This window comes from Gymnoscopelus braueri, assembly GCF_963280865.1.
Source record: "Gymnoscopelus braueri genome assembly, contig: SCAFFOLD_184, whole genome shotgun sequence".
In the NCBI taxonomy this organism is placed as follows: domain Eukaryota; kingdom Metazoa; phylum Chordata; class Actinopteri; order Myctophiformes; family Myctophidae; genus Gymnoscopelus; species Gymnoscopelus braueri.
In genome coordinates, this window is record NW_027660619.1 from 1 (window position 1) to 19,423 (window position 19,423).

Consider the following 19,423-nt stretch of genomic DNA (forward strand, 5'->3'; position numbering starts at 1 on the left):
AGCTATATGAACTAGAAGAACAATGTTAAATCCCTCTCCATTCATTTCAAGGCTGCTCAACAGGAACACAGAGGGGGCGGGGCTTAAGCAATTACAACCTTTCACTATTGGCCGTCTAAGAGCACCTACTAAGTTTGGGAAGTTTAGCATGCTGGGAACTGGAGTTATGGCTGTTACCAGCCAATAGGAACACAGAGGTGTGTGTGTGTGTGTGTGTGTGTGTGTGTGTGTGTGTGTGTGTGTGTGTGTGTGTGTGTGTGTGTGTGTGTGTGTGTGTGTGTGTGTGTGTGTGTGTGTGTGCGCGCAGCCGTGCACGTGTGTTGAGCCAGCCTGTGTGTGTGGGTGCATGTTCTTAAGTGACACATGTTAGTGTTTAATTAAGGTAACTGGTTGCATCTTTGTATTATGTATAGTGTTTTTACTAAAACAAAAACTTCTACAACATAGCTGCCCGGGCACCTAGGCTGTGGAACGCACTGCCGGTGCAGCTAAGGTTAGCACCATCCATGCCTCGGTTTAAGTCACTTCTGAAAACCTACCTCTACACTTAGGTGCCGTTTACACGATGACGGTCTCTACAGAAAATGGCAAAATAAAGTATCAGATGTGCCGTCCGTTTACACGGGAACGGTGTTTGCGGGGCTTGAATCCGCAACTAAGTGAAACCTCCTTCCAGGGTGGAAAACTTTGAGAACGCTGCACGTCCCGTCTCCATGTAAACACATACAATAGAGGAAACGGCAGAACGTTTGATGTTGCCAGATGTTGTGAGAGAAATAAGCAGCCAGCTCTATGAAAACAAGCCCAAAAGAAGCGACTAGGCTACATGAGCACTTTAAACCATGGGGACCTTGGGGGGTTCCAGGGGGTCCCCAGAAAAATGTGTTTGTCTTCAATTCTCCGTAACATACTCACTATGGGATATCAGCGCCCCCTGGCGATGCACAGAGCTACATACAATAAACTCCCGGGCCATCTCATTGGCTGTGAAGGGTATGTCACGCGGACGGCAGTCCTAGGGGTATAAAACCCTCACGTGACTGTGGCTCCCCCTCTTTCAGCTTCTCTGCAGCAGATGCAGCACGGCTATTAATACATACTACAGTGGATTAGATTTATTTTGATCAGAAAACCAGCTTTAACCCAAAGCGGAGATACTTGTATCCCCCACAGGCTTTTCTTTTTGTTAAATCTTCTTTTAGCACACTCCCGCGGCTATTCTTCAATCTTTCTATCATCTTAGTTTTCCTCCCCATTGTTCAAAGCTAGCCCGAACAGGTTAAGTTAGCTGCTACTGGTTAGCTTAGCCCTTTGTTCGGACCGGTGTTAGCCTAGCTTAACTTAGCTTAACACTCGACGCTAACTGTACCACGTTGGAGGCTCCTCGCAAGTGTAATCTCACGGGCTACGCTCACTATATCGCCGGCGACGACCCTCACCAAGTCTGCAACGTACCAGGGTACTACTGCATCGACTGCAACTTTCTCTTGAAGCACCTTAACTCCCGCCTGGCTAGAGCGAGACTCTCGTTGGATGGGGTGGTGTACAACTGAGTGGTGAGGCCTCGTATGCAGCCGGCCAAGCGGCCCTCCCCGAGACGCACCGTGCGGACGAAACTGGCCCGAGGGCCGTGCGTGGTGGCCCACACCGCGTGCAGCCTTAGACCATGGGCCCTCCGGCAGCCGTGGTGCCTCTGGATAGCGTAGCTATTGCCTCTGTGAGTGGAGGGAGCCGCCATTTGCAGAGCGGCTACGGCACACAGCAGCAGCCTAGCGGCGTTCCCTATCCCTCCTCCAAGGTTCCCGCGCCTGCTCAAGCACGTCGCCACGGACGTTTACCAGGGGAGGAAGCCGACAGGGACGAGGGAGAGTGAGTTAGGCCAGACTAGCTACGTTAGCTGCCTTGCTAGTCTAACGTCGATCTAGTCAGGCAGTGTTTTGTTGGCTTAACACCCAGCTAGCTTCACTAAGCAACAGGTTATTAGCAGTGCTGTTCTAGCTTAGCTTGCCTCGCTAGGACAACACCAGCTTGTTAGCCTTCCCACTCTGTGTAACGACCCCCTTCAGGGCTTCTACAAACCGCAACCGAGCCGGCGTTTTTACAACGGACAAGGCCGTTTCCAGGTACCAGACTACGCCTTCTCCTAGCGCCAGACTCAGGACAACCACGGACAGGTTCATCGGGCGCCATTGGGACACATGATGGTTTTTCATAAGACTATGTTAAAACGTTTTCATGCTGTTTACTGTTTCTGTGCCTACTTTTGTTTCATTTCACATGTTTCAAAGTACATAAGCACATTAGCGGCCCTGTCAGGAGGCTCTTTTGAGACACATGGTTGTTTTTTCATAAGGTATGTGAAAACGTTTCATGCTGTTACACTGTATTCTGTGCCTCCTTTTTTGTTTCATTTCACATGTTTCAAACATGTTGGTTTAGAATCCTGGGGAAATTTGGGTGTATATTAGTATATGAACGCATTCGGGTGTAATTATGTGTATAAGAATGAAGAAATGGGTGTATATATTGTATATTTTCGAGTGTTCGATTACTACGATCAGTGTAACATCTTGAATGTAATTATGAAATACTTTGAGTGTTCATATAATATGAACTTTATAAAAGATGTATCTAAGTTAAAACAACATGAAGGAAGGATAGGCATAAATAAGCTTTGAGCTTCAGCCTATGCCTTTTTGATCAATCATCATGAACCATTGGCTTATAGTGGGTTATGTTTGGTGTAATTGTTGATGTGGATCAAAATAAACTAAACTAAACTAAACTAAATGTGTACATTTGGGGGAACGATTTTATGGGAAGAATTACGTGAATTCTGTGTTACAGCAAACATCCATATTTAGTCGAAATGCAGTTGTAATGAGTACTACTTTTGCTTTTATTTTGTGTTCGTGCACTACAATAAATAAATAATGCACAATAAACTCTTGTAGTGCAATCACATAATGTGTAGTTATCGATGGATGTTTAGTATATATTGTTTACATTTTAAGTATAGTTTGGATAAGTTGGTTACATGTTTGCATGGTCCTGTATCATTAATAATATACACCGTCCGTGTGTTTCTATGTTTCCACAGTTTAATAACCTACAGCTACTGCTTCTCATCATCATTTCATGATTACCTTTAGCTGTTCAAAGTTGTAGTTTAGTGTAGTATAAAAGTGCATAAATAAAAAAAAGTGAGTTTCTTGGAGCTTGAAAACAGTGTGCGGACTTCCTCTTTCTTTTTCTTGATTATCCCTTGATGTCCAGCACCTGGCCTAAATACAGGCGTGGGATGTGCACACAACCTTCTCTTTGAATAGTTTAGTGTAGTAACCATGTGTGTTTATGTGTGAATGTGTGTGTGTGTGTTATCAATAAATCTACAAAGTACAGGAGCAGTGTAGCGTGCTTTGATGTTTTGATGTCTAGTTGTAGAGCTGTTGAGTGATTAACGCCAAATCTATCTGCATGTATACGTCCCCGGTCCGTGGGGAGATTTTGGAGTTAGACAAAACTCTAGAATAACGGAACACACACACACACACACACACACACACACACACACACACACACACACACACACACACACACACACACACACACACACACACACACACACACACAGAGAGAGCATCGCCTAATGTACGGATCTCTCCGCGGGTCAGAACCTACATTATTGTCTCCGCCAGGCCAAAAGGCATGGCGAGAGAGTATGTTTTGCAACCTGTCCGTCCGTGTGTCCGTCCGTGTGTGTCTGTCTGTGAACAGCTAATCTCCGGCACCGTTGGCCCGGTTGCTGTGAAAATGTGCACACACACCACCTGGATGGCAAAGCCGAACCTCTGCCCCGCATTTTTCAGATTGGCTTGTTATAGCGCCGGAGGCCGATTTGTGCAGAACACATTTGTGGATATCACTCGGACAGATTTTGTCCAAACATCACGCAAATCGGTACACAGTATCTTCTATAGTCATGTGATCAACACAGATCTGTCCGATATTCCATATTCCATATATTCCATATTCCGCCATGGGGCGACTGTTTTGGGGCGAGTGTTTTGGTAATCGTCTGTAGTGGGAACTGCACATACGTTGGCAATATTGCTATCAGGAGCAGATTATTAGATATTATTATCAGATGTTAGAAGTATATTGGGTTTAGTACCAAAGAAGTTTTATTCTGGGAAGGTGAAATCAGACTCACTCCATTCATTGCACTGACCCAAGTTTATATGTGTAGGCCAAAGACATTTTGAAATGTTCACGATTTCTTTATGCCTGCCCCGTATATCTAGGTGTGCCCTGGGATCTTTTGGCTATGCCAGGTGTGCCTTGGCACCAAAAAGGTTGGGAAACGCTGCCTTACAGATCTGTAACTCTGAGAGTGTACACATGAACCAAATGGACCCTTACAGGTATGTAACTCTGAGAGTGTACAAATCAAGGGCATATCGTCATAGAGGCCAATGGGGCCATGGCCCGGTCTGGAAAACTCTGCTCCCCCAGGGGACAAAAAACAAAAAATCAACATAACAACATTAGCACCCCCTCACCCTATTCTCTTGTAGCCAACCACAGAAATTCGCCTTTGTTTTCAAGTCGGGCTTATTTGCATTCGGCCGAATTGTTAATGGGTGGCCATTAAAAACCGGTTTCTCAATAGATAGGTCATTCTCAATAGACTGTCACTTATCAGCCATCGTTGCGCGAGCCCCCACCCGCCCCCGCCCCTCGCCCCCCGCGAGCGGGGCGGGTGGGTTAAGAATCTGGCCCGGTCCACGTTAGAACCCACCATACGCGCCTGGTACAAATGGAACCAAATGGACCCTTACAGGTCTGTAACTCTGAGAGTGTACAAATGGAACAAAATGGACCCTTACAGGTCTATAACACTGAGAGTGTATCAATAATGTTCACATCATTTGTGTGAAGGAAAACACATTTGAATATATTTAACTGTACCTTCCACTTCTTCGTCTTCTTCTCCTTCTTCTTCTTCTTTTTGCCGTATTCACTTCCTGATGAGCTGGGAGGAGTCTGGGAGGCAAAGCAGAGAGCCAATCACATTCAGTCTTTCACCTCCATGTTCTGTTCAACCCTGTCTGTCTGTCTGTCTGTCTGTCTGTCTGTCTGTCTGTCTGTCTGTCTGTCTGCCAGCTAAAGTAGTTAATACAGCATCACAATCATTTTACGTACTTTAACTGATAGAGTTGTTTGATCTCTTATCTAAATTATCATAATGTGTCTAGGGTCCATTAACCTGGTTAAAATGTCCTATTAATTATGGTCTCATATGGGCCTGTAATACCGTCATGTTAAATGTACTCTCTACTAGCAGTCTCTCTGTCTGCCAGCCAAGGTCAAACCCATGCAGGCTTTCTCTGTGGCTATCTATATGTTTTGGGAACACGGTATCTGGATGTTCTCTTTTCTACAGCTGTCTTCCTTAGTGTCACCAAATCTCCACTGACCAGTGACAGGTCAGAGCAGATGTCAAACGTGTTGACCCAGACATGGGGACGCTGTTGTCCAGAGATAAACTGTCACACCATCATTACCATCTTCATCATCTACCATCATCATCCTCATCTGACGACGACGTAATCATCACTCTCATCCAATCCGAGAAGTCCACCTTCGCCCGGAACCTCATCTATGTCACATCCTATGATGTCATATGTTTATGTTACTGGACACTGTTAAAGCCTCGTGCGTTCTCTGTTACACTACAGAGAGACGTCGACCGATGATGCAGACCTATACCTGTGATACTGTAACCTTCTATTTCTCTCTGATCTGAATACAAGATGTTTCATTATACCCAATGGCTGCCTGTTCTGAGTCTGGTTTCTTCCTTATTGCCTCGTTATACAAGTATATGTACTTTGTGTGGGTCATAGGGAGAAAACAACTCCATTAATGTAACCATATTTTATACTATTAAAAAATGGCAGATATACAAGCTCATAGCGAGTCACTTCATGTCACACTATGCGTTTGTAGATCTGCCCGGGATGCAAAGGGGTGGGGGGGGGTTGGACATACTCAGTTCCATTGGGGGGAGGGATATACCCCCCACTTCATGGAGTACACTTTTTGTACCGAATTAACCAAATTAATGTAACAAAAACATCCCAAAAAGTAACAAACCCGGTAAAAAAAAACGTACATTTTCACACGCACAGAACGTCTCCTTCGGTTCTAAAATGCCCTCTACGTCCTTGAGATCTGCTATTTTTTAGTCTTTGCTTCTGGGGGGTCCCTGTAACTAAATATTTTGAGATGGGGGGTTCAATGGTAAAATGTATTTAAAGGGTCTACACCATGAAAATCAATGTTTTTTTTTTTTATCCAGTCATTCCTTCTCATTTCATGGATTTCCAGAATGGGCGTGTCTGAACAGGCGATCTCAGAATGGCAATGTTTCTGACATCACAAACATTAATGATGGCAAACCCAATGTTAAATGAAAAGTGCCTGAATCGCTCCGAAACTTTTTCTACCCCCCCTAAGTGGGGGTCTACGAACAAATACTTCGGGCTCGGATTTTGGCTCCGCCCCCCTGAAGTGGGTGAAACAGGCACCTCAAACACTTGGTGGAATTGTTCAAAAATGTTCAAAGTGTTTTTTATTTTATTTTGTATTTTTCTTAGATGCTTCTTTTTATGCAGAATTATTCCATTTTTTTTTTTTAAATCATTTTTTTTAATATTTTTTTTTATTAACAGACAGAATTGCTCAGTAGCCCCCCCCTGCCCAAGAGGACGTTTTGGTATTGCAGCTGAAAGTGCTGTATAAGCCAGAGACAATTGACTTGGGATGAGTATATCTGAGTGATGATTTAGGCTCAAACCTTTTGAAAAAGGTTTGAGGGACATACACCATATGATATTAAATATCAAAAAAATAAAATAAAAATCATGGTGTAGATCCTTTAATATTGGGGCTCCTTTTTGTTTGAGAACCACTGATATTATAGTAACATATTCAGAAGACATTTGTAGAATCAGCCTCAGGTCTTAATGGGTTAAAGTGGCTGAGCCTCCAGGCAGCCATTTTACCTCTTTCATGTACAAAAAAAAATCACCTTCGTCTTTATCTTCTCCTTTTTCTTCTTCTTTTTCTTCTCCTTGTCTCCTTCACTAGAACAGTCAGTATCTGAACCAGAGTCCTGCAAACGTGTCAAATGTTTAACTGTCTATCATTTCTATGTCATTTTATCAGACCATCAAATGTTGTTGTTTCATTACCTTCTTCTGGTTCTTCTTCTTACTCTTCTTCTTCTTTTTCTTCTTTTTCTTCTTCTTCTTTTCATCAGCATCGCTGCCAGAACTATCTGAATCCTAGATGACGCACCAACAGCAGTATTAACTTGAGCTTACATTAAAGGAGTAGTTCACCCAAAAAGTGACTTATTATCTATCAATTACACACCCCATGAAATTGAACAATGTTTTCTTTTTTGTCGCATTCCTGTGCCAATAATATGATGACCGGCGGGACTCAAACAGTCTCTGACTGAGTCTCCTACTGACCGATGACCTCATCGTCAAATGATTAGCTTAGGAATGTGACAAAAACTAATAAAGACACTTTTTTTGCCCAGGGAGAGAGCATGAGAAGATGTATACACACACTCAGAGCTTAAATAGACATGTAAATATGACATAAATGCATTCATGTGTAACTGAAATCAAATATCTGTCCAAGTCCTCCGAGAGTTCCCAGAGAGTTAGACACAATGGCTAATAGTAAGCTAATCATTTTGCACTTACTATCTGTTTGCAGTCAATCGCGGAAACGTCCGTGCTCCGTTACTTAGCGACCTGAGCCGCGTTAATATGCCCGTAATGTTCATGTGATGTCCATCCCAAATAAACTATTATTAACCACGTTATCGGTCGGGGGATCTTAGTATAATTTGAAATTCAATTCCAATTCACTTTTTAAACAATTATTTTACTGATTTTCCTTTCAGAAACCAAATTAAATATTGCTCCATTTTTCAAATAGTCACTTCCAAATTAAACCTCAGATTATACTAAGATACCCCGGCCTTTTGGTCGGGGGATCTTAGTATAATTTGAAATTCAATTCCGATTCACTTTTCAAATAATTATTTTACTGATTTTCCTTTCAGAAACCAAATTAAATATTGCTCCATTTTTCAAATAATCACTTCCAAATTAAACCTCAGATTATACTAAGATCCCAAGGTCAGTTGGGGGTATCTTAGTATAATCTGATATATTATATTCAATTCAAATTCACATCTGAAAAGTCTATTTTACTGATTTTCCTTTTAGAACTTCATTTTTCCAATTTTCTAGCCCACAAAAAAATCAGGAAAATGCTCCATTTTTCTGATATTGTGCTTAGTATTTTGGCGTCTTTTGATTTGGGACTGACACTGAGAAAAGCTCAAAATAGGGTTTTTTTCAATTTTTTCATCCCAGAATAAAAATCAAAGAATGTCTATTTTACTGATTTTCCTTTTAGAATCTAAATTAAACATTGCTTCATTTTTCCAATTTTCTAGCCTACCCAAAAATCAGGAAAATGCTCCATTTTTCTGATATTGTGCTTAGTATTTTGGCATCTTTTGATTTGGGACTGACAAAGGAAAACATCTTTATTTGTCTTTGTTTTTCAAAATGTCAGTCATCTTTTAATCTACATTTTTCATCAAAACAAAGATGTCACGTGACCACGTGTTACATCACATGGTCTTTGTCCTTCAAAGTAAAAGTTGTAGTCTAACATGTAAGCAATAGGATCTACAGACAGTCATTAACACCACATCTAATGACTGTATGATGTTGTTTTTAATGCCTTTTCTGTCTTTTTTTTTAGATCAAAGCTACGGCTCACAAAAGTATGTTGCAAGACTACCAAACCTTTCTGGGACATAAAACCGTAAATCCCTTACAACTATATACTTGTGGTGTGGAAGCTCCACCAGCAGGGGTCATTCACTTTCCCCTTGTGCCTCCCAACTTCACAGCACCTTAGTAGTTTTACTGAGGTGCTGTCAACCTAACAACCTTTTTGTTCTTCTATACAAATATTTTCTTTCACATCAGGATTTAAAGGACGAGTTCACCCATTTTCAACCTGTCTTCATATAATTGTTCCTCAATAATGCTCATGATAATATGGCACCCATCGAGAAAAAAATAATCGATGGGGAATCCAAGATAATAGAAACTACAGGCTTTCTATTCCTGTTAGCACGCTATAATGGAAACCATTGTTCTCGCGTTAATAAAAACAAATATATACAATTTTAAATATTGAAGGGAAAAAAATCCTTTCTGTTGAACTGATAATCGGCTGATTCTTTGACCAGATCCGAGAGCCGCTATGAGAAGTAAGTAATCGATATGTAAGGCTTAGGCTGTGAAAACCAACTAGGCTGATGAGTTGTCTGATGCTTATCTAAGAGTTAATTTCGCTCGGTTTCACTGATGAACTCCCTTAGCCATGATGTCAGTCCTGATGAACTCCCTTAGGACTTTGATGTTTGTCCTGGACGTTTTGGTTATCTCCATATATGGAGTTCCAGTAGGGGTTCTCTGATGTCAGCGCTAGGTATGTTAGGTATCTCCATGATAATCGTCTAGGAGAGATTCTATGATGTGTTGGAGATTTCAGCTATTTAAACAACAGACAAATTGTGCAATGACATAATTTGTCGTGCGTCCGTCCATTGTATTGGTGAAATTAAGAGCAGACAAGACTGTTAAAATTAAGTGTATTAATTAATCAAGCAGTAAGTTAAAAGTTAGAGAAATGTACTTAACAGAGATCTCTGGGCTCACACTAGCTTTCCTTATCAGCAACAAATTGCATCGAGGTCACCTCACTAAGTCTGAGCCCTCTTATCTGTCCCTAGAGCCCCTATATACTGAAATGTGGGATGGTCTTCAGGTTGGTTCGCCACCTGACTCAGCATTTGTCTTCAAACAATGGGGGGGGGGGGGGATTTCTCTCCAACCTGCATCTTTCTAAGATTAGGGAAGGACAGAAAGGAACAGAAACCACAAATGCATACACATGTACAGACAGATGACCTCTCATCACTTCAACGGCCGGGCCATCTGACAGTTTTGTCTTCTTTATTGGGACAGCAATTAAACAATAGTAATTAAAGCAATCGCATATTCTTATAATACCAACTAGTATTAACTAAAGCTTTAAAGGGATATCAATTGCCATCAGATGTCAGACTTGGGGAGGTTAATTGTCTCCATCTATGGGAATCTCCATTTGGGAAGGTTGTGATCAAATAGGTCACTAAAGTCAGGACTGAATAGGTCATTCATCCCATTAGGTTTCTGGGCACCTTGCCATGATCTTGCGGTGTTATCCATCTATGGCTAATGCTGGCAAGTATGCCCTGAACGTTCTTTATACTTTCACTGGTAGATGCGTTTCTGAAGTGTCCATAGCCCTCCTATGAGACACAGACTGAGAAGAAAAAAATCACACAATTTTAGCATGAGCATTAGTGAGGATCTATGAAGATAGGTTGAAAATGGGTGAAGTCGTTCTTTAATGATCATTAGACTAATAACCCATTACCCATTATCAATAAGTAACCCACCTATATCCCAAACTCCCTCCCCAGTCAGAGTTCATAGTTTTATTGAATGTAGAATTATGTGCAGGATGTCATTTGTATATGTGAGGGAACTTAATTTACTGTCTTTCCCTAGGAAAGACAGTAAAAAGTAGGACTGACCGTGGGTAGCTACCTGGGATGTAAGTTGGGGCTTGATCAACCCCGGCTGGGTCACCTGGGCGAGGGTTCATGTTGCGAGACCCGAAACACCCTATGACCCCAGGCTACAACACTGATGATACATCCCAGGTGCATCCATGTGATGTATTCTTTATTGTATGTACTTAATTTAGGAGAGAATATCTCAACTGTTCTTGGCTAATATGACCCCAGGGAACAACTTAGGAACTGTGACTAATTCTCTATCCGGAATGAAATACCCGAAAATGACCACGCTCTTTTTTTAAATGACCATAACCGGTGCACTACTTCCAACATGGCTCTATCTGCTAAACCTTTGGAGCTACAGATTTACTGAGGTGTTCAAAATGTTCAGAATACTTATGATTAGGGAAACATAGTAAAGTGTAAAATTTCTAATTTGATATTTGACAGAACAGCTAAAAGAAACGTATTACTGTCCAGGGCCATAAGGATATTTTTGCGCAAATCAATCTAAGAGCACCACATTTGTCCCAGATGTAACCCAGGGCATGCTCTAATGATTTAGCAAGAGCGCCCGAGCCAGCAACCTTCAGGGTCATCATAGTGGCCAAATCCAATATGACCGCCACCTGACAAAGTTTTTGGCTATAACGTTTGAACCACATTTTCAGCTATGAATGCAAACTTGGTGTCTAAATCATGTTTTTTGACAATTAAAAACATGTTTGAATGCTTATCTTTATGATTTAATCTATCTAGAGGACACTAATTTGATTATCACAAATATGGCTACTATGTTCTGAAACAACCAATGTATCTTACGATGTAATTTCATTGAAACAAGAATGATTTAACAGTAAAACTAATTCCTATGATGATAGACCTACAGCTAGAGCTAATACAGTATGTTCAACAATGCTCAGCATAAAGTGTAATACTATATAGTATTACTATTCTATACACCATTGACTAGTATGATATCATACAGTACTAGTCACTAGCCACTGTCAGGATTCATCTACTCTGCTGTGGCCACCACGGCTCTTGCCGGCGTACAGTATATGATGATGACCATATACTCCAATCTTTGGACATGGAAAGTTGATCTTTTCAGGCTCCAAAGTAAGGGTGACCAGAGTTTCTTTGAGATACCTGCACTCCTTTTCCCATAGTCAGGGAAGGCTGATGTTGGTCAAATGGTAACCAGGTCCCTTGAGAACTTCCTCCCACTCAAGCTGCACTGATTCAGCATGTCCGAACCTGGGAACCTTACTGGACCCATCTCGCAGATGCCAGTAAAGCTTGCGCCATCCTCCTCCACTGTGGCTGCAAAAGTCATGTAGTGGACACAGCAAATGCTGCAAAACTGGAGTCTGCTGCATCTCGATATATAGATGTTGTGTGATTAGGACATTAAAAACAATCATCACCCGAGGAATCAAAAGGACTGAGCACATGCAACTGTGTGTGTGTGTGTGTGTGTGTGTGTGTGTGTGTGTGTGTGCGTGTGCGTGTGCGTGTGCGTGCGTGTGCGCGCGTGTGTGTGTGTGGTGCCGTATGTATCAGTTATCGCAGAGCTGTTCTGTTGTTGTAGTAACACCAAGACACATTCCTAGCAACGATTTGTTGTTTAGCAATTCACTTTTCAGATTCTAATTTGAACATATTGTTCAAATTCCATACACCTTTGACTATTATGATAGTATTCACTTTATGCTGAGCATTGATGTTATGGTTTGCTGACCAGCTGCTGCTGGAAGTGCCAACTGCACCCACTAAAGTTACAGGGGTGACCGGGCCTTTGCCGTGGCTGCCCCCTCTGGAATGACTTACCTTTACGCATCAAAGCAGCCCAGTCATCTTTACTAAAGACTAATTTTTTGTCCTTGGCATTCAGTAACAACTAAAGCAGCCTTACCTTCCTCTATTGGCGCTAATGTTTGTTTGTCTGTGCTTACTCATTGTTTACTATTGTCGGCTTACATTGCATTGTTTGCTTCCTGTTTTTTTTTTTTTTTTTTTTGCTTTGTTTTGCTTTTTACCTGTACAGCACTTTGGTTGACCTGGTCATGTTAAATGTGCTATATAAATAAACCTTGATTTGATTTGATTTGATTTTTAAAAGGGCGTGGTCATTTTCGGGTATTTCGTCTCGAATAGAGAATTAGTCACAGTTCCTAAGTTGTTCCCTGGGGTCATATTAGCCAAGAACAGTTGAGATATTCTCTCCTAAATGAAGTGCACACATATCTTAGCCAGGTCCTAGAAAGTGAATGACCCCTGCTGGTGGAGCTTCCACACCACAAGTATATAGTTGTAAGGAGTTTACGGTTTTATGTCCCAGAAAGGTTTTAGTAGTCTTGCAACATACTTTTGTGAGATGTAGCTTTGATCTAAAAAAAATGACAGAAAATGCATTAAAAAACACATCATACAGTAATTACATGTGGTGTTAATGACTGTCTGTAGATCCTATTGATTACATGTTAGACTACAACTTTTACTTTGAAGGACAAAGACCATGTGCTTTGACCCATGGTCACATGGCTTCTTTGTTTTGATGAAAAAGGTAGACTAAAAGATGACTGACATTTTGAATAATAACCATTCCAGGCTTTTGGATTCCAGATGAATTAAGAAAAAAAAAGACAAATAAAGAGCTTTTTCCTTTGTCAGTCCCAAATCAAAAAATGCCAAAATACTAATCAGAATATCAGAAAAAATGGAGCATTTTCCTGATTTTTTGGTGGGCTAGAAAATTGGATAAATGAAGCCATTATTTGATTTTTGGTCTGGGATGAAAAAACGCCAAAACCTTTTTTAAGAGCTTTTTTTCAGTGTCAGTCCCAAATCAAAAAAAGCCAAATACTAATGAGAATATCATAAAAATGGGCCATTTTCCAGATTTTAAGGGAAAAAAGAAAAGTTTCAAAATGAAGCAATGTTTTATTTAGGATCTGAAACGAAAATCAGTAAAATATACTTTTCAGACGCTTATTCCAATTGAAAAACAAATAATAAATAAGATGCCCTGACTCCAAAAGGGTCGGGGGATCTTAGTATAATTTGAAATTCAATTCTAATTCACTTTTTAAACAATAATTTTACTGATTTTCCTTTCAGAAACCAAATTAAATATTGCTCCATTTTTCAAATAATCACTTCCAAATTAAACCTCAGATTATACTAAGATCCCCCGGGCTTTTGGAGTCAGGGCATCTTATTTATTATTTGTTTTTCAATTGGAATAAGCGTCTGAAAAGTATATTTTACTGATTTTCGTTTCAGATCCTAAATAAAACATTGCTTCATTTTGAAACTTTTCTTTTTTCCCTTAAAATCTGGAAAATGGCCCATTTTTATGATATTCTCATTAGTATTTTGGCTTTTTTTGATTTGGGACTGACACTGAAAAAAAGCTCTTAAAAAAGGTTTTGGCGTTTTTTCATCCCAGACCAAAAATCAAATAATGGCTTCATTTATCCAATTTTCTAGCCCACCAAAAAATCAGGAAAATGCTCCATTTATCTGATATTCTGATTAGTATTTTGGCATTTTTTGATTTGGGACTGACAAAGGAAAAAGCTCTTTATTTGTCTTTTTTTTTCTTAATTCATCTGGAATCCAAAAGCCTGGAATGGTTATTATTCAAAATGTCAGTCATCTTTTAGTCTACCTTTTTCATCAAAACAAAGAAGCCATGTGACCATGGGTCAAAGCACATGGTCTTTGTCCTTCAAAGTAAAAGTTGTAGTCTAACATGTAATCAATAGGATCTACAGACAGTCATTAACACCACATGTAATTACTGTATGATGTGTTTTTTAATGCATTTTCTGTCATTTTTTTTAGATCAAAGCTACATCTCACAAAAGTATGTTGCAAGACTACTAAAACCTTTCTGGGACATAAAACCGTAAACTCCTTACAACTATATACTTGTGGTGTGGAAGCTCCACCAGCAGGGGTCATTCACTTTCTAGGACCTGGCTAAGATATGTGTGCACTTCATTTAGGAGAGAATATCTCAACTGTTCTTGGCTAATATGACCCCAGGGAACAACTTAGGAACTGTGACTAATTCTCTATTCGGGACGAAATACCCGAAAATGACCACGCCCTTTTAAAAATCAAATCAAATCAAATCAAGGTTTATTTATATAGCACATTTAACATGACCAGGTCAACCAAAGTGCTGTACAGGTAAAAAGCAAAACAAAGCAAAAAAAAACAAAAAAAACCAGGAAGCAAACAATGCAATGTAAGCCGACAATAGTAAACAATGAGTAAGCACAGACAAACAAACATTAGCGCCAATAGAGGAAGGTAAGGCTGCTTTAGTTGTTACTGAATGCCAAGGACAAAAAATTAGTCTTTAGTAAAGATGACTGGGCTGCTTTGATGCGTAAAGGTAAGTCATTCCAGAGGGGGCAGCCACGGCAAAGGCCCGGTCACCCCTGTAACTTTAGTGGGTGCAGTTGGCACTTCCAGCAGCAGCTGGTCAGCAAACCATAACATCAATGCTCAGCATAAAGTGAATACTATCATAATAGTCAAAGGTGTATGGAATTTGAACAATATGTTCAAATTAGAATCTGAAAAGTGAATTGCTAAACAACAAATCGTTGCTAGGAATGTGTCTTGGTATTACTACAACAACAGAACAGCTCTGCGATAACTGATACATACTGCACCACGCACACACACGCACACGAGCACACACACACACACACACACACACACACACACACACACACACACACACACACACACACACACACACACACACACACACACACACACACACACACACACACACAGTTGCATGTGCTCAGTCCTTTTGATTCCTCGGGTGATGATTGTTTTTAATGTCCTAATCACACAACATCTATATATCGAGATGCAGCAGACTCCAGTTTTGCAGCATTTGCTGTGTCCACTACATGACTTTTGCAGCCACAGTGGAGGAGGATGGCGCAAGCTTTACTGGCATCTGCGAGATGGGTCCAGTAAGGTTCCCAGGTTCGGACATGCTGAATCAGTGCAGCTTGGCTGGGAGGAAGTTCTCAAGGGACCTGGTTACCATTTGACCAACATCAGCCTTCCCTGACTATGGGAAAAGGAGTGCAGGTATCTCAAAGAAACTCTGGTCACCCTTACTTTGGAGCCTGAAAAGATCAACTTTCCATGTCCAAAGATTGGAGTATATGGTCATCATCATATACTGTACGCCAGCAAGAGCCGTGGTGGCCACAGCAGAGTAGATGAATCCTGACAGTGGCTAGTGACTAGTACCGTATGATATCATACTAGTCAATGGTGTATAGAATAGTAATACTATATAGTATTACACTTTATGCTGAGCATTGTTGAACATACTGTATTAGCTCTAGCTGTAGGTCTATCATCATAGGAATTAGTTCTACTGTTAAATCATTCTTGTTTCAATGAAATTACATCGTAAGATACATTGGTTGTTTCAGAACATAGTAGCCATATTTGTGATAATCAAATTAGTGTCCTCTAGATAGATTAAATCATAAAGATAAGCATTCAAACATGTTTTTAATTGTCAAAAAACATGATTTAGACACCAAGTTTGCATTCATAGCTGAAAATGTGGTTCAAACGTTATAGCTAAAAACTTTGTCAGGTGGCGGTCATATTGGATTTGGCCACTATGATGACCCTGAAGGTTGCTGGCTCGGGCGCTCTTGCTAAATCATTAGAGCATGCCCTGGGTTACATCTGGGACAAATGTGGTGCTCTTAGATTGATTTGCGCAAAAATATCCTTATGGCCCTGGACAGTAATACGTTTCTTTTAGCTGTTCTGTCAAATATCAAATTAGAAATTTTACACTTTACTATGTTTCCCTAATCATAAGTATTCTGAACATTTTGAACACCTCAGTAAATCTGTAGCTCCAAAGGTTTAGCAGATAGAGCCATGTTGGAAGTAGTGCACCGGTTATGGTCATTTAAAAAAAGAGCGTGGTCATTTTCGGGTATTTCATTCCGGATAAAGAATTAGTCACAGTTCCTAAGTTGTTCCCTGGGGTCATATTAGCCAAGAACAGTTGAGATATTCTCTCCTAAATTAAGTACATACAATAAAGAATACATCACATGGATGCACCTGGGATGTATCATCAGTGTTGTAGCCTGGGGTCATAGGGTGTTTCGGGTCTCGCAACATGAACCCTCGCCCAGGTGACCCAGCCGGGGTTGATCAAGCCCCAACTTACATCCCAGGTAGCTACCCACGGTCAGTCCTATAGGGAAAGACAGTAAATTAAGTTCCCTCATATATACAAATGACATCCTGCACATAATTCTACATTCAATAAAACTATGAACTCTGACTGGGGAGGGAGTTTGGGATATAGGTGGGTTACTTATTGATAATGGGTAATGGGTTATTAGTCTAATGATCATTAAAGAACGACTTCACCCATTTTCAACCTATCTTCATAGATCCTCACTAATGCTCCTGCTAAAATTGTGTGATTTTTTTCTTCTCAGTCTGTGTCTCATAGGAGGGCTATGGACACTTCAGAAACGCATCTACCAGTGAAAGTATAAAGAACGTTCAGGGCATACTTGCCAGCATTAGCCATAGATGGATAACACCGCAAGGTGGATCATGGCAAGGTGCCCAGAAACCTAATGGGATGAATGACCTATTCAGTCCCGACTTTAGTGACCTATTCGATCACAACCTTCCCAAATGGAGATTCCCATAGATGGAGACAATTAACCTCCCCAAGTCTGACATCTGATGGCAATTGATATCCCTTTAAAGCTTTAGTTAATACTAGTTGGTATTATAAGAATATGCGATTGCTTTAATTACTATTGTTTAATTGCTGTCCCAATAAAGAAGACAAAACTGTCAGATGGCCAAGTGATGAGAGGTCATCTGTCTGTACATGTGTATGCATTTGTGGTTTCTGTTCCTTTCTGTCCTTCCCTAATCTTAGAAAGATGCAGGTTGGAGAGAAATGCCCCCCCCCCCCATTGTTTGAAGACAAATGCTGAGTCAGGTGGCGAACCAACCTGAAGACCATCCCACATTTCAGTATATAGGGGCTCTAGGGACAGATAAGAGGGCTCAGACTTAGTGAGGTGACCTCGATGCAATTTGTTGCTGATAAGGAAAGCTAGTGTGAGCCCAGAGATCTCTGTTAAGTACATTTCTCTAACTTTTAACTTACTGCTTGATTAATAAATACACTTAATTTTAACAGTCTTGTCTGCTCTTAATTTCACCAATACAATGGACGGACGCACGACAAATTATGTCATTGCACAATTTGTCTGTTGTTTAAATAGCTGAAATCTCCAACACATCATAGAATCTCTCCTAGACGATTATCATGGAGATACCTAACATACCTAGCGCTGACATCAGAGAACCCCTACTGGAACTCCATATATGGAGATAACCAAAACGTCCAGGACAAACATCAAAGTCCTAAGGGAGTTCATCAGGACTGACATCATGGCTAAGGGAGTTCATCAGTGAAACCGAGCGACATTAGATAAGCATCAGACAACTCATCAGCCTAGTTGGTTTTCACAGCCTAAGCCTTACATATCGATTTTACTTACTTCTCATAGCGGCTCTCGGATCTGGTCAAAGAATCAGCCGATTATCAGTTCAACAGAAAGGATTTTTTTCCCTTCAATATTTAAAATTGTATATATTTGTTTTTATTAACGCGAGAACAATGGTTTCCATTATAGCGTGCTAACAGGAATAGAAAGCCTGTAGTTTCTATTATCTTGGATTCCCCATCGATTATTTTTTTCTCGATGGGTGCCATATTATCATGAGCATTATTGAGGAACAATTATATGAAGACAGGTTGAAAATGGGTGAACTCGTCCTTTAAATCCTGATGTGAAAGAAAATATTTGTATAGAAGAACAAAAAGGTTGTTAGGTTGACAGCACCTCAGTAAAACTACTAAGGTGCTGTGAAGTTGGGAGGCACAAGGGGAAAGTGAATGACCCCTGCTGGTGGAGCTTCCACACCACAAGTATATAGTTGTAAGGGATTTACGGTTTTATGTCCCAGAAAGGTTTGGTAGTCTTGCAACATACTTTTGTGAGCCGTAGCTTTGATCTAAAAAAAAGACAGAAAAGGCATTAAAAACAACATCATACAGTCATTAGATGTGGTGTTAATGACTGTCTGTAGATCCTATTGCTTACATGTTAGACTACAACTTTTACTTTGAAGGACAAAGACCATGTGATGTAACACGTGGTCACGTGACATCTTTGTTTTGATGAAAAATGTAGATTAAAAGATGACTGACATTTTGAAAAACAAAGACAAATAAAGATGTTTTCCTTTGTCAGTCCCAAATCAAAAGATGCCAAAATACTAAGCACAATATCAGAAAAATTGAGCATTTTCCTGATTTTTGGGTAGGCTAGAAAATTGGAAAAATGAAGCAATGTTTAATTTAGATTCTAAAAGGAAAATCAGTAAAATAGACATTCTTTGATTTTTATTCTGGGATGAAAAAATTGAAAAAAAAACTATTTTGAGCTTTTCTCAGTGTCAGTCCCAAATCAAAAGACGCCAAAATACTAAGCACAATATCAGAAAAATGGAGCATTTTCCTGATTTTTTTGTGGGCTAGAAAATTGGAAAAATGAAGCAATGTTTAAT

At 40.3% G+C, this 19,423-nt stretch overlaps 1 long non-coding RNA gene across 1 annotated transcript in view; it reads right to left on the reverse strand.

Moving 5' to 3' along the window:
* Window positions 1-7,067: 7,067 nt before the first annotated feature.
* The window catches only part of LOC308081360, a 79,624-nt gene continuing 67,268 nt past the window's right edge, over window positions 7,068-19,423 (reverse strand). The window contains exons 7-8 of the long non-coding RNA XR_013932838.1: window positions 7,260-7,352; window positions 7,068-7,180 (exon numbers count right to left, since the gene is read on the reverse strand). This is a non-coding gene — a long non-coding RNA (uncharacterized lncRNA). The remainder of the gene's footprint in view (window positions 7,181-7,259; window positions 7,353-19,423) is intronic.